Source organism: Rattus norvegicus, chromosome 16, assembly GCF_021556685.1.
Source record: "Rattus norvegicus strain SHRSP/BbbUtx chromosome 16, alternate assembly SHRSP_T2T, whole genome shotgun sequence".
Classification (NCBI taxonomy): Eukaryota; Metazoa; Chordata; class Mammalia; order Rodentia; family Muridae; genus Rattus; species Rattus norvegicus.
Window position 1 is genome coordinate 15,772,159 of NC_141549.1, and position 13,041 is coordinate 15,785,199.

General features: G+C 39.1%; 1 protein-coding gene across 50 annotated transcripts in view; it reads left to right on the plus strand.

Annotated features, from left to right (window-relative positions):
* The window catches only part of LOC102556133 (uncharacterized), a 194,309-nt gene that overhangs the window by 110,558 nt on the left and 70,710 nt on the right, over positions 1-13,041 (plus strand). For 11 of the 50 annotated variants that reach the window (XR_015639696.1, XR_015639702.1, XR_015639708.1 and 8 more), the window contains exon 1: positions 169-218. The exons of 23 other annotated variants lie outside the window; for them this stretch is intronic. The gene's annotated coding sequence lies outside the window, so the exon portion shown is untranslated. Of the gene's footprint in view, positions 1-147; positions 219-4,736; positions 4,798-13,041 lie in introns of those variants that run through there. 16 more of the 50 variants (XR_015639694.1, XR_015639682.1, XR_015639691.1 and 13 more) reach the window with 6 other exon arrangements.

Here is a 13,041-nt window from a genome sequence, read left to right on the forward strand (position 1 = left end):
TGTAGGGGTTTTAAAGGGGGAAGAGGTAGGGCAAAGGAGGTTTTTCCTTAAGAGATCAGAGGTGATATACTTAAGCCCCCTGAGGCTCTGGAGTGAACGCAGGTATTGAGGTTGGGTGATGTACCTGGTAGAATTCAGTAATTGCTTGACAACAGGAGAATGTTTAGCAGCAGAGGGGTTCTGGACATCCCTGACAAGGAGGTCTACTTGAGAAGCTGGTAAAAAGAACATGTTAATGTTAGTAGGTTGACTGGTTAGAAGGAGGAGCAGAGGGGCTGCTGGCGAGCTTGGGTTTAGGCGAATGGGGGAGCAAAGGAAATGGAGGCTCCCAACTTAGCTAGATCCCTTCCAAGTAAGGGGACAGGACATGTTGGCACTGCAAAAAAGGAATGAGTGAGAGGAACACCTCGAAAATACAGCTAAGTGGTGAGGTCTGTGAGAAAGGTATGGTTGTCGTCCAACCCAGACAATAGGGGAATATAGGGGAGAAGCGGGTCCCCCAAATCCATCAGGACTGAGTAAGTGGCCCTAGTGTTCAAGAAGGAAATGGATTGCCTACATACCATGATGACTACCCAGGGCTCTCAGTTAGTAACGGAAGTGATTGTGTCAAGGGATCTCAGGCCTCTTCATTCGTCCATAGCCAGGCCTAGGAGATAAGCTGGAAGGTTACCTGGGAGTGATGTCGCTCTGTCCTGTGTGATGTGAGGGTAATCAGCAGACCAATGTCCCTCCTTTTGGCACCTAGGGCATGGCTCCTGTGGCTTGGGGAGTTTAGGGCAAGTCCTAGCCCAATGACCGTGTTGAACACAACATGGTCTCTGAGCCTTAGAAGACCAGGAGTCTGGGGCAGTGGCTGGGGCTGGTCACACCGCCTTTGCCAGCATATGGTATTTTTGTCTGTGGGGCTTTTCGTCTTTCTGATGGTACATTTTGAAGACCAGCACCCAGAGTTTGCTTCTGGAGTTAAAGGTCACTTCTCCAAACATCTAAGTTTGTCATTTATGTCAGGGTATCTCTGGGAAAAGAAGTAGGTATCCAGAATTGCTTACCCTCTGTGTTTTCAGGGTCTACATTAGTATATTGTAATAGGACCTTTATAAGGAGATCTAAAAATTGATCCGGGTTTTTTTTGTCTTGGATGACCTCTTGGAGTTTTTCAAATTTTACTGGTTTTAAGGCTACCCTATGAAGACTGGCCAGGAGGCAGGTTATGGCTAAAATACCATCTGGGGAATTCCAATTCTATCGAGGATTTTGGTCGGGTACTCTCAGATCTGGTTCATCTCTTTGGTGAGTCTTGTCAGCATGTATTTTTACCTGCTCCCAAACTTGCCTGCATTTATCAGGAAATAAATTATTAGTGAGGATCATATGTACATCTTGGAAACTCATGCTAAGACTGAGTTATGTACTGAAACTCTTTAATAAAGGCAAAGGAGTTAAAGGTATAGGATTCCAGTCTGTTTTCTCTTTGAGACAGTTCATTCAGTGAGAAAGGGTCATGTATTCTGATTAGACCATCTACCCCAGCAACTTCCCTTAAAGGAAGGACCAGTGCTGGGTCAGGTGTCCTGAGGGTAGGGGGAGGGACTGATTCATGGGAGGGCTAAAAGTAGGTGCTAATGTAGGGTGATTGGAGCAACCTGCAACTGGCACAGGAGGAGGGGAGGAGTCAAGAGAGGTTGAACAAGAAAGCTCTGGGGAAATCTGGTGAGAAGCAGCAGCTGAGAAGGTAGTTGGCTATTGGAAGGCCTAGAGACAAATTTGCTGTGGAAAGGAGGTTGTTCCTTAGCTGAATCGAAGGTTGTAGTGTCATCTGGTAGAGGTGACATACTAGGAGACATAGCTAGGAGATGGCGAGTTGAAGAACAAGAACAGATAGGGATTGGAGCAAAGCTAGGTAAAAGCTTGGCCATAAGGGACCTCTTTCTATTTACCAGACTGCTGGGAGTATGTATGAAGATCCCTTAAAACAATTGGATCTAGTGTGCCATTAACTGGCCATTTATAGCCATTGTCTAATGGGTACTGAATCCAGACCTTATTTGCACACGCATACAAGTTTTGATGCCCTCAAGTCAGCGTTAGCTTTAGAGGTTTGAGATTTTCCAGGATACATACCAGAGGGAAACCTGGAGACATGGTTGAAGATGACAAGGTGCTCATTGGGTAACAGGGAAATTATTGAACTATTCATATTGGGATATTGAGAAAAAGTTCAACAACCAATTATAAATGTTCAGCCAGGGTAGATGGCCAGGTCATCACACGGACACAAGGGGATTGTGATGAGTCCAGGACTCCCTGGAGAAAGCAGCCCAGCTAAGCCTAATAATTTGTAGTACGGCTTCAAAAGCCCAAGGGAGGGGTTATGAAAAGAGAGATGGCTCAGTGGTTAAGAGCACTGACTGCTCTTCCAGAAGTCTTGAGTTCAAATCCCAGCAACCACATGGTGGCTCACAAGCATCTGTAATGAATCTGATGCCCTCTTCTGGTGGGTCTGAAGACAGCTACTGTGTGTGTGTGTGTGTGTGTGTGTGTGTGTGTGTGTGTGTGTGTGTGTATGTTAAGTCATATTTTGTACATTGACTAGGAGGCTGGTCATAGGGACCTTGAAACACCCATGCCTAAGCCCAGAGAAGTTGGCCAGACCTCTCTAGGGGAAGGGGCCCTCCCTGCTGATCAGAGGGAAAACCTTACCAGTCCATCAATGCTTGTGCAAAAGTCTGGCCATCTGGTAGTAGGAAGAGTGGGAGTGTGCAGTTGATGGACCTGTCTGAAAGAGGTTCAGCCCTAGGGACTTAACCCATGTGGCAGCAGGTAGCTCAGCTGGTAGAGGACCCTGTGCCCCACAGCGGTGGCAGCAGTCTGTGGAGGCTGCGGTGGCCCACGTGGTGGCAGAGGTGGTGGTGACTGTGGCCACTGCTGCAGTCGCTGTGGGCACACCTGGATGGTTGCTAGGGATTCCTGAGTTTCGCACCAAATGTTGTGTTAGAAAGTGACTCCTATCTGAACAGTTCATACCCGGCCAACACAGTCCCATGAAAAGAGGCTTATTGGAAGGATCGAGGAAGGGAAGAAGGAAAGAAGAGGGGAAGGGGTTGGGGGCTCTACCCTTTATTTAGGCCGTGACTTAATCAGTGCACAGGTAAGGCATATGTGGTGAGCATGTAGCGGTTGCCATGGCAACAAAGGCACGCGTGTCCTTGTTGCTTACGGGCAAAAACATCGCCAGATTCGGAGACTATATATAGTTTCTGATGCAAAACAGGCACCCAACATCCGGTTGCCTCAGGGATGAGGGACTCCTCATGTACACCAAATGATGGTGTGCAACCTTGCTCTTTAAAGCTATTGTGTGAATAAAGATGCCTACAGCCTTTGAGTGGGCAGAAGAGAGGGAGGTGGGGCTTCAGTTCCGGAGATTTGTAGTCTGAAGAGAGACTTTGAGAGAAAAGAGAAAAGATGCCATGGGGTAAAAGTTTGTGAGAACTGGCTGTGAGTGTTGGCCAGCTGGAGTAAGTGCAAGAACAGCCAAAGTGGAGCATGGTATGTCATATCTCAGGATTATTTACCGGGAAGCAGACAAAATAGCCATAAAGAGTTGTTATCTGTCCATCTCTAGAGGTAATTAAGGCTTATTATAAACATATATATATATATAAAATATGTTTTGTGTGTTTTATCTGGGAACTGAATGATCTAAGATGGGGTAGAAAATACTGATTTATTATTACTGCAAAATGGAGGTTGTAGTAATTCACTATTTCACTATTGACAAGAACTGATAAACAATTCTGGATATCTGTAGCACTATTTCCTGACACATTTCAATCTTGAGGTTTCTGGCCTAATCAGTGGATTAATTTCTAGGTAATCTGTAAAATAAATAAATTATTGGAAGGTAATAAAAGGTAGGAGTCTGAGTTTTTTTGGAGGAAGTTAGCCCCTGGTGTCGTGTCCTTGGAACACCATCTGACCCTGACCCTTAGTATATCTACTACTCACAGTTTCTGCCTGCTAAGAACAGGCCCATCACATCTTTGTGAAGACTTGATGGTGCAAGGCCACAAGGCCAATAAATCATCTAATAATTCTCTGAAATCATAACATAAAACTAATACCTCTTCCTTACGTTGTTCTCTTAGGTATTTAGAATATAATAATAAAAACCGACAGCTAACGCAGCTGAGGTGAAAAACAGTCTTCTACAAATATCCATAGCTCCCAAAATAATAATCACAAATGACAGTCATTTCAATATTTGCTAGGTACAAATCAATTATCTCAGTCAAACAGATTTTATACTTTACTTTTAATTACTGCCAAGTCTCGTGTTAAAATGACTGGTATATTGAAAATACTTAGTAAAAGCACACTGAAAGAAACAAAAGCAAATGAATAATGAATGATATGGGATACATTAATATCTCTTCTCCACTTGATCTGACTTTAACAAATTGATTATCATATCCATTTCAAACACACCACTTGCTTTTTTCCCTTTCCATTCTTCCCATCCCATGTTACTTTCTCTTCCACGACAATCTTCAATTATCAGATTTCTCCAACAGGTATGTCTCATTGCTAAAATGTGTAGGCTTGCAGGTCAAGTGGCAAATTTGACAATCATAAAAGCTTATTCTCTCTGTTCCAGTTCCTATAACCAAACCCTGTTTACTTTGTGCATGTAGCAACAAGAATCCAAACAATCCTGTCTTAACTTTCCCCAGCTCAGCTCACCCTGTCAAGTGGGAGACTTCACAATCTGTCACCCAGGAAGAGAGAGAAAGGGTGAGAGGGGAAGGAGGAGAGGGGGGAGAGAGGGGTAGGGGGGTGAGAGGTGGGAGAGGGAGGGAAGGGGGAGAGGGGAGGGGGAGAGCGGAGAGAGAGGGAGAGAGAGAATTCTGAGAAGCTTCATTTGGAAGTTTGGAGTTCAAGGGGTGTGAATACTGAGGACCATAATGAATAGATATTTAACTGTAGCCATTGTAGAACTTCTGTGTACAGATAAGAATCACAGAGCAAATTTCCTTTTCAGTTTGACAGATATATTTCTTCAAATTAAATCAAGAATGAGAGGGAAGGAATTTCACATGTCTGTTTAAAGCTGGTATTATTTTTTGGTGTATTTATGCCACATTTTCTTACTCATTCATGTGTCATTCAACGTGTAGATTAATTCCATTTTCTAACTATTGTGTCTACAGCAGCAATGGGCATTGGTGTGCAGGTGTCACTGTAGTAGAATACGGTGATGAGCTACAGAGTGCTAGAGTTAGGTCATATAGCATTCCTATTCTAGTTTTATTTGAGACTCCAGAGTGATTTGCAACTGTTTGTACTAGTTTGTCCTCCTGCCAACAGTGTTAAAGAGTGTCCCTTTAACCCCATCCATGCTACAAAGTACTGTCATTTGAACTCCTGATGAAAGCTATTCTGACTATGGTGGGACCTTAGAATAATTTTAGTTTGCATTTGCCTAATTAGCACGGATGTTGATCATTTTTTGAAAATCACATTTCTAGCCATTTACATTTCTTATTTAGAGAATCTACTGTTCATTTTTATTGTGTATTTTGTTACATTTCTTATTTGCTTAATGTTTAGGTTTTGTGTTCTTTGTATATTCTAGATACTACTATTTCTGTCAGTTAAACAGCTGGCAAGGATCTCACATTTTGTGGGCATCCTATTTACTTCTTTCACAGCATTCCCTGCTGTGTAGCTTTTTGGTTTCATGAGATCCTTTGTAAAGCTTATTGGCCTTACTTACTTTACTAGCAAAGTCTTCTTTACAAATTTCTTTCCTGTACCTACAAGCTTAAGCATACCCCTATTTTTATAGCAATTCAAATTATCCTACCTTATATTTAGCTCCTTGATTCATTTTGAATTGAGTTTTGAGCATGGTAGGAGATACAGTTCTAATTTCATTTCGTTTTGCACATTGAAATGCAGATTTTTCCAGAACCGTTTGTTGAATATGTTGTTTTTTCCCCATTATATGTTTTTTTCTTTCTTATAAAATATAAGGGAACTGTAGATGCATCTGAGTCCTAAATTCTATTCCATTGGTCTAAGTGTCTGCTTTTGTGCCAGTACCTACTGTTGTTAATACTGGGGCCCTGTATATAATTTGAAATCAGATATTCTGATATCTTATGTAGTGTTCTCTTTGGTTCAGGATTTCGTTAGCTATCCTTTGACTTTTATGCCACCTTATAAACTTTTGGAGTTTTTCCACCAGCTATGGCTGTGAAGAAGGGAATTGGAATTTTGAAGGAGAATGCTAGAATTTATAGGTAGCTTTTGGTCAGAAAGTAATTTTAACACTATTAATTCTTCCAATCCATAAGCAAGATTTGTGATGAAAAATGAAATAAAGGATTTTCAAGTAAAGGCATAGAGCTGGAAAATTATACTGAGTGAGGTAATTCAGCCTCAGAAAGGCAAATGCCATATGTTCTTTCTCATAAGTTGATTATAGATTCCAAGCTCCTATTTTGCATATTTAATTTAGAGAACAAATAGAAGCCAAGAAGTAGTAAGGGTTTTTCTAGGATGGCTTGTTCAAGAAGGGAGAATGGATGATTAGATGGAAAATGAAAGTAGAAAGTAAAAAAAAAAGAAGGACAGAAAGACTTAAGTAAAAGGAGTGGGGGAGTAGAGGAGTATGTGGAAATCAGGGAATTAAGAGATGGAATAACCCACAGGAAAGAGATATAAAAGCTATATGGAAACGTATCAAGTTGGAAAACAACAAAGGGATATTTGAACATATCTTAAAAGAAAGAAGGGCTGGATACTACTGAGTGCTAAAGCATAAAGATAGGATGTAGCAAGAGAACAGAGGATAGAAAAAAATGTAGGTTAACCAAAATGAAGACCTTTTTAAAAGATTCATGGAAATCCAGTAGTTAGTAAGGTAATTGAAAAATATAATTTTAAAGATAGTTCAAACAGAACTACTCTGTGTAAATAGGCAGTGCCAGTAACAGAGGTCATCAGTTATTAAGTAAAAAGTTCAATACATGAGATATATTTTTATGAGTTATTGGTCAAGGAGGCAAAAGAAGTCTCTACAGTAGCAAAAAGTTGCCACTGCCCTTGGTTACCCGTACTGACTACATCATTAGAAGACCCTGTTGCTGAAGACACCACACACTTTGGCTATGGGACATGGAGAAATCAATCTCAAAGCCAGTGAAAAACTTTCCCCTTTCTGGAGAGCATTTTCTTCCCCTCAGGTGATAGTTGAGCTATTGATAGATAGAAGGCATCAATAGTTTCAACCAGTACTGGACGAGCATGCTACGGTATCCACCTGCCGGGCAAGAAGTGCCCACCAGCATAGTAATGGAATGACTTCTCTGTGGCATCTTACTATACTGTGACTAGATTTGAGACCTTCTCTGCAGGAGGGTATTTTCTGTCTGGTATCTTAGTCCTGGTCAAAATCCTATGGCTTAGGTTACAGGCTCTAGGGTAGAATCTGCTATTGTTGTCTTGCTAAATGGTCATTTTGTCAAGTTGCCTTCTAAATATTTATATTTATACCCATAGATTTGTGCTATTCTCAACTTTGATGAAAGCAGTGAGAAGCAGTGAAAGGAGAAGTGAGTGAATGAACTCATAAAAGGCTAGTCAATATTTTAAGAATAAGCCACAGCATACTTAGCTCTAATTGGAACATCTACACTAAGCATAGGGAATATCATGAGGTAAAGTATTCCTTCCTAAAAAGTAGGAAGAATAGGAGCTGGAGGACAGGGAGAGTTCTGTGAAATGCTGTCTTCAAGACATGATATATCCATTGCACATATTTATGGTATTACAGCAGCTATGGTTACCTGTACAAGCTAACTAAATTCCAGAATAGATGGGCTACACGATCTCTAGGCTATTTCTCTTATTGATTAGAAGTAGATAGTTATTTTATGGGAAAGAGAGAGGTAATCATTCTTTACTGAGGCTATGTTCACTGGTAGGTTTCTTATGCTCCTGTGGATGGTTCCACACTCATGCAAATATGAATAGTTCTAACTAAAGTTAATAGGATGTCGAAGATAATAGATATTGAGTTTGGATGGGAGCATGTTGCAGTCATATCTGCAGAGATAACCAGAGAAATATAAATATGATATCTCACTGTATATATGTATATAACATTTCTAAAAGTTACAAAAATGAGAAATGAATCAGTTTGGTTTTCTGATCTCTTAAGTTTTGTTCATAGAGTCTTGGGAAGTTTTATTATTCTCAGTAAAATATTTGACTCATGATTCCTAGGCAATAAAAGGAGAAAACCCTGATGTAGTAAAAGAGGTTCAACATTGTAATAGTTCAGAGCACTGGACGTATAAAGATAACAACTCAAAATGAGACAGGAATCACTGATTATAGCTAGAGTCTAATGCTTCTCATTTGCCTCCACAGCAGAGAATAAAGCCTCTTATATTCCAGGGTAATAAGAACAGGGTTGACAGGAGAGATAATATATCTGGTCAGCACCACCTTCTGTGCATTCTTCCTAAGACACACTCTAAATACCCAGAAGAACATTGCAAAAAGCAGGATTCTTATGGCCTGTGCATCATGAGAGAAAGAAAAATTGATGATAAGCTAAATCATCAAACAAGTGTGTATGTGAAGAACAAACATAATATGTTAAATAAATGTCAGGTCAGTGGATGCAGAGCCACCACTAAGAAAAAAATACAAAAGTAAAAAGCGGTGCAGATAATATGCCTGGGTTTCTGCCAACTCAATTATTAGTCACAAATTCACAGTCTTAGGTAATCTTCCTGATAAAGAGAAATAATTAGATTAAGTAATTATGCAAAGCAAACAGCAGAGGAGTAAGAGAATACTAGAAAACACAAGGGCAAACTATTTCAATACAAAACAAAATTTAAGAAATTTGTAAATAAAAATGGTATAATATACAGACTTATGAAAATGAATTTAAATGAATGTAGTTATTAGCTAGATTAATCAAGAAAAGCAAATAAGGAAAGAAACCGTCACAATATAAAAAGATCTGTGTACTTATCCAAGAATGAAAAGAAAATTATGTACGCAAATCCACATTAATGAAAAAGAGTGGATTATTAGGATAGAGAGACAGCTGGGTAACAATCCGAGTTCTGACCCCAGTATATCCAAAATTCATGTGAGGCCTTATACATCCTGGAATCCCCATGTTGTAGATGACAACAACAAAGTAATTGCTAGAGTTTGTTGACTCCATGTCTAGCAGAAAAAAATGTGAGCTCCATGTCCAGGGAATGATCCTGTCTCAAAGGAATAAGAAGAGGGTGATACTGCTGGAGGAGACCTGAAGCTCATGCTGTCCTATATGAATATATGACATGCATATTCATAGGAATATAACACACATAAACACACACACATACACATAAGAGGCTTTATTCTCTGCTGAGGAGACTAAAGTAATTACAAACATAATTACTTTTGAAAATAATGGTAACATCTCAAAGAACAATTATGTATTAACAGACCAGTAATGATAGACTCTTTCCACATTTACATAGAGTCTCAAAAATGGCCTGTATTTCACCAAATTGAATTGCAATCGATTGTCTACCACAAGGTTTCTCCATCTAAGAAAATGTCAAATCTGTTGTTTTCCTAATTTCTTAAATTAAAAATTTAAAGTCAACCTAGTGTTGTTTTCTCATACCCCATACATTTATTTATTTATTTATTTTTTATTTATTTATTTATTCATTTATTATTTTATTTTATTTATTTATCTTTTCCTTTCTTGGATTCCGGAATCCAGTGTTTATCCATTTGAACTTTGTAGTTCTAGCCTCTCTCCTTCTTGCTGTCCTACTGAATCAGCTTCCTTTCTTGTTTCTGCTGTGAACTTCTACTTAATTGTTTAATTTGTTTAATTTTTCAATGAGATAACTGCATCATCTGCATTCTCCATCTTGTTCAGAGTAAAATTAAAGTCCATTGAATGACCTAATATGTTTGAACTCTGATTACCAACCACACTTCCCAGCCATTCCACTACATTGCATTTGCTGCCCCACTGATGTCCTGGAATATATGTAGGTCAGACCTTATAGGGCTTTTTAGGTGATAATCTCCAAAAAGCTTTAAAAATAGGAATTTATTTTAATTCAGCAATGTTTGCTTCCTAATTCAACCCAAAATCATAAGTAAATATACACAATGATTTTAATTTTAATCATTCCAGCATTATTTTAATATCCAAAAGCAGAAAACTAAAAGCTTAAGCATTCCATAAAAGTCATAGGTGAATACATGAATTGTTTGCATTGAACTGAATAGATTTACTAAAATTGATGCTGCTACTTATTTTAATAGTTGGACTTTTACCATATACTTCTGTGACTGTATTAAGATATAATGTGAATATATTTCTTTTCTAGTAACACATACCTTCAATCATGTAATTTATAAACAGTGGACCTCTAATTGTTAGAGACTTGGGGAATAGAAACACCACATTCTAAGGTGAAGCATATGTACTGTAAGGTGAGGCTTGATGCTTTCTTGCTTCCAGCATTAAAGTTAGAAATAGAACACAGAACACTGAGTCTTTTGTAAGAATGTCCTGATCATCTGCAAGACAGTCTACCTTTCAAGAATATGGCACTGAAGTTTAATTTGCAACGCGAATTTTCAAGGACACAGATTTAAGTCATAAAGTGAACCCAGCCCTACCTATATCCCATGTCATACCAAATACAATAAATATATAATCTGCCATAAATATTACACAGTTATTCAAAAAGTCACTAATAAAGGTATTATTTTCAAACTTGTATTAAGCACTTATCTAAAGATTTTATTTATCATCCTTTTCTATTTACTCCAAAACTTAGAAAGAACCACTGACTTTTAACCAAAAACTTATGAGAAAGAATTAAAAAGACTTTACAAAAAAAACACTTTCAAATTCTGTTGATCCACTATGATTATAAATATTGTTTCACTTTAATAAGAGCTTGTTTACATGACAGGCACTCACATAAGCTTAAATATGATCTCAGTACATGCAACATTTTAAGTGTTTGTCCCTTTACTAGAGAAGGATGCTGAGGAAAAAGTAACCCAGTTCATTGTGCCAATATTCTCCTCAATATTCAGCATTTCTGACTTGACAGCTTTTACACTGTGTATAGGAAGAGTATGTGTTGTGATTGTACAAATGGATTATAAATACTTGTAAAGGCAAGTGTGTTTAAGAGTAAATATCTTCGATATGTATTGTGATACTAAGATCACGTTTTATATGATCGAATATAGTATATTTCTGCATCATCCTTTCCCATATATCCAGGCTCTCTTTTTATAAAATACAACACTTACAACATCTTTTTTTCTTTGAAGTCTACATTCACAATCCAGAAAGCAGTGTCCTTGTTTTTCCTGGAAACTTGCTGAAATGATGCATCCCGGACCCCTCCTCCATTCCCCGGTCGTTTTGCATGCCTTCTGCATTTGAATATTGCCCACAAGGTTCAGGAAGCTTACTGAACCTTAAGAAGTTCCATCCTTTAGCTGCAGTTGTAGGTGTGCTCAACATGCCTAAGGAAACTGGGTTTCATCCCAGCACCTTGAAAAGTCAGGTATGACCTCAAAACTCTTAAAACATCTAAGGATGTAATATTTCTTTTCTCTTAGTAGTTTGTTGTTCTCTTTGTTTTGGATTGGGTTCTAAACTGATTCTGGTGTTCAAGAGCACAGAGCTTGTTTTCTCGAATGATACAAACAATGGCATTTGGCTGTCTTGTGTGGAGTCTTGCTTAAGACCTATCCTTTTAAACAAGTTACACAAAAACGTAGGTAAATTATAGACTGTGTTTTCTCACGGTGTTGGAAAGAATTATTTATATTTAAGTCTCTGCCTTTCACATCTGTGATTTCACCATGAAGTCTGCTTCCCTTTTCAGCTCTTGTGTGGGCTTTGGTTGTGGGGAGGTGCCTTTGGCATCTAGGGAGAGTCTCTGGTCCCTTCACTTTGGAGATAACTCAGTGACAAAAACTTTTCCATGACAGGAGCTGGCAAAGAGGTATGTGATGCCTGGGAAGCTGTCACATCTGTCAGACAGTTTTTCATCTGTAGGAGGGGCAGAATTCTCAAGCTGGAGAATTCCCACATGTTTCTTTTCTATTTCTTTCTGAAACATATGTTGACAGTGCCTGGTTCCTTGGAAAGGTACCTTCTAGAAGGAATACATATAAAGAGTTACTTAAGGCTGACAATATTATTCCCAGATAAAAAATTTTATACACTTCAATGGGTAGTGTGTAATGGGTAAAATCACTGTGTCCAGACACCCATATCCAACTTCCTGTCTGAGACCCTATCAGCAGGATGGAGCTTAAAGGTTAGGCACTTAAGTACAGACAAGTAGGTAAAAGATTATCTTGGTCTGCTGGCCTTTACATCCATCCTCTTGCTAATGGTTGAACCCCTCAGGTCCTATCCTAGCACCAAGCAGTTGCCCCTCAAGTTTGCAGGGTCCCATTGTACTCTCATCTCTTCAACAGTCCTTGTATTTCTTAACACATTAAGTCACACCATGTGACTTTTCAAGCACAACATTTTCTGTTTCTCTAAGATCGAATCTTTCCATAGTTTGCCTTTTCCATTGTTTGTTTTTGTGGTGGTTGTTGGTTTCACCTTTTCATTTATTTCTCTCAGAGAATTGCACCGTGGGTCCTGCCACTAACCATTCCTGTTAGACACTTTTCATGCATACTCCTAGTTCTACCTGTCTTGCCCCACCCACCAACGCCCCCTCTCTTTCTCTTTCATGTGGCTTGAGTCCCTGACACTTAATGCTTATATTGCCTTTTATTTTCACTTGATGCTGATTTCTGATACCACAATCACATATATCATTCTGTCCTTCCTGTCCAGAGACGTGAATCCCCTCTCTTCTACCCATTTACCATATGCTCAGAACAGACCAATGCTGTGTCTCACTCCTACGGGTGCTAATGCTTTAACTGGTTGTCCTTGATAAT